We start from the raw sequence: 3,504 nt of genomic DNA, 5'->3' as shown, positions 1-3,504 counted from the left end.
TTTATTTCCTTAGGATACTATCATTACACCTCAAATCACATAATCAACAACTTAACGAAATCTGTAAAACTATACCGAAGGCACATATTTCTTACCTATATTTCCTGAATTCAACTATAACGAACACCATACAACAACAACAACCCCTGAGTCCTCCTCAGAGCCCCCCCCCCCCCCCCTCCATACTACAAATTTCAAAAACACCGACTAGGTACTACACTTATATGCATAAAACTTTATTAACAACTTGTTACCTGGGGTTCAACTTATTCCAATATACCCATGTTCTTAACCACTTAACGATTCAACCTCAATTCATCATTTTAACACTAGTCCTCATGTACAAATATCCCTCATGATTACCCCTTAAACTTTTCATAAATCTTCAACCTGGGCTCTTTCACAAATCATATCAAGCCTACTAATTCATTCCAATAAATCATACATCATTAATCATAAAATACTATTCTCTCCACCATATTCTACAATCTATAATTCAAGCCTATAGTCTAGCATCCATCATCTACCACTAATAATGCAAAGTATGCAACATAATATACTAGTCCATCAAATTGGGAAATCAACTCCAACTATTCATTTCATTCATTTACTACCTACGGTCACAATCCCCTCCATGACATCACTATTATAGCTCAAAATCCACTTCATAGCTTCTCACATAAAGTACTAGTTTACATCTACTAAGGAAAAGAAGATCAAGGGGGTAAAATCACACAATAAACATGGACAACCTTTATCTTATATCATAGCCCATACAATCTTATTTACTTATACGGCTTTCTCACATCATACTTACTTACTCAAGCGCACATTTAGACTACCTTCCAATTCCACAAACAACCATGAGTCTATAATTATAACTTACTGGCTAATCTATCCATTTTCATGCTTCAAGCAAACAATAATTCACCTCCATTACCAACTCGATCTCATGCAATAAGATTCGGCTATACATATATTCTATAAATTAACCTTACCACTTTTCTTGTTATTTTGTCTCTAAACCCCCAGTTCCAACCAACACAAGAACAACAGGAAGAACAACAAATTGCTAGTAGATCAAAACAGGCCTCACACGGCTTCATTAGACTTTGATTTTTTTTTGTGTTTTGAACAAGGAAATGAAATGAATAACAAAGCAACTATGCTAGTGAATCGAAAGAGCCCCGCATGGCTTCACTAGACTTTGTTTTCAACAACATAATGATATCAAGATTTCAAGAGATAAAAACTTGACACACAATATTCAATGGCCCAAGAATACACATCTTACTCTATATAAATAAAATTTTGAGTCAAAAACTTCCTCCACAAACTACCATACAATCCACACATGCTACTAGCTACCACATTAGTCTATCACCATAAAGGGGTAAATCATCCTCAAACATCGGTTATTCAACTAAAATATTTATTTACACAATAGTCATCCTCACTCTAACTTTAAAATTTGTGACTTCACATCACCAACTTCTTGGTCCAACATCACTACCCATAGGTCATGACACCGACACTTAACTTATACTACTACTGCTCGGGTGGAAATACAGTTCCAACATTCTGTTACACATCATCCCCCTTAAGCATAACACCTGCAACATAAATTCTGAAAGGTACTGAATATACTTAATACCGCAGGCTAGAAAGCACGATTTCATCAATATCAAAGTTTACACCAGAATCACTATACTCTGAAGCACTAACAAACTTTTCTCAAGTCCTTGCACAACATCACTAAATTAGAAAGGACCATACCATTTAGATTCTGAACTTCTGCACTTGATTCACCCCAATAATGAGACACATCTGAGCACATCAAAGAAAAGAATTGGGATGACTTTACTTTCGTATGGACAACACCGTAGCATCTATTAGAGTATGGAAGAGGAACATTCTGATTCCATAGCACGAACTAGATCATGAAGAAAGAGAGACATTCCTAAATGCCTTATAGCCTCCTGCTTATAAGTGTGGCACGTTACACACCTATAAAGAAGACTCTACACGATCCGATTTTGCAGAAACCCTAGGACCATGAACCGTGCTTTGATACCAAGTTTATCACGACCTGAATTGGGGACCAGGCCATGACAAGTATTCCGAACCATGAAGTCCCAAAACACCCCTATCTATCTGGTAATCATGTACATAATTCATATGATAAAAAGAAATGTGGAAGATACATAATATTATGAAAACATGGTCACAAGTGTAATGAAATCAATAATGGGAAATAATGTCCCACAACATCTATCGACATCTGAAAATCGTCTGCAAAATCTCTACTATATGACTAAAACAAACAACTGTCTAAAAACTGGGACAAGGCCCCCAATAGACCCAAAACTATTAAATGATAAATAAACTGCAAGACATCAGCCCTTCCGAAATATAGAAGGCTCACCACTTGACTCTGCAAATCTGTCTCAAGAATCTATTAGTTATCTGGACCCCTAGACTGTGCCTCTGAACCTGGGAGGGAAGGGGGTCAATACAAAGTACTGATATGCAGAGTAATCCAAAACGAAGTAAAGGTTTTTATATAAACTAAATGAGAGCTGCTATAATACACATTATTGTAAAATGATTTCAAAAATACATAGGCATAGTATACTAATTTTTCAACAACAATGCAACACATCTGAGCTAGGTGGTACACCTTACAATTTCACATTTTCACCAACTGTCAAATCTTGGTTGCCGCCGAGATTAGAGTATAAGTGACGGAAAGACACACAAGATCACACAGCAGGGTATCTCGACCCAATCAAGTATGGTAGTGCACAAGATCACATAGCAAGGATCCTAACCATAGTCCTAATTTAGGATGATATAATGTCAGGTACACAAGATCACACAACAGGGTACCAAGTTCTCGAGTCGGCAAACACAGTTTCCAGCATAGAGTCATTTGACTCGTGCTTTCTTTGGGTAACCACCTATCTCACAAAATCTAGGCATGAAACTCATTTTAATCAATCACATGTCATACTCTGCAGGGTATTGTAATACCCGACTTGCAAGTCATCAATATCACATCAACTTTCCAACTTCTCATACCATTTACCACATGCACATATGTATGACTTTCACACCATTAAAACACATACACCATGGTTCTCAACATGCAATTATTCAAGAAGTTTAATCATTTATGAGTAATGTCATATCAATTGCAAAACTTATGCTCTCAATGTTTTAACACTAGTATAATATGGGGTATAAACATTATCATGGGGAATTTAGAAAATTCATAACTCCTGTACATCGCACCCTTTTTAAATTTCAGGTCACATGTTAATAATTCAACCATTTAAATACATTGAAACAAACAACCCCATGATATCTCAATAATTCTTTCAAAATCATATATCAAAACATGTTATTTGTATTAATTGAAAATCCCCATTTGTAAAAACATATATATATATATATATATATATACTTGTATAAATTTAAAGTCTTGCATAAATTCCTTTTTGA

This window comes from Capsicum annuum, chromosome 4 (genome assembly GCF_002878395.1).
Source record: "Capsicum annuum cultivar UCD-10X-F1 chromosome 4, UCD10Xv1.1, whole genome shotgun sequence".
In the NCBI taxonomy this organism is placed as follows: Eukaryota; Viridiplantae; Streptophyta; class Magnoliopsida; order Solanales; family Solanaceae; genus Capsicum; species Capsicum annuum.
The sequence above is the reverse complement of the archived record's forward strand: the minus strand, read 5'-3'. Positions refer to the sequence as shown.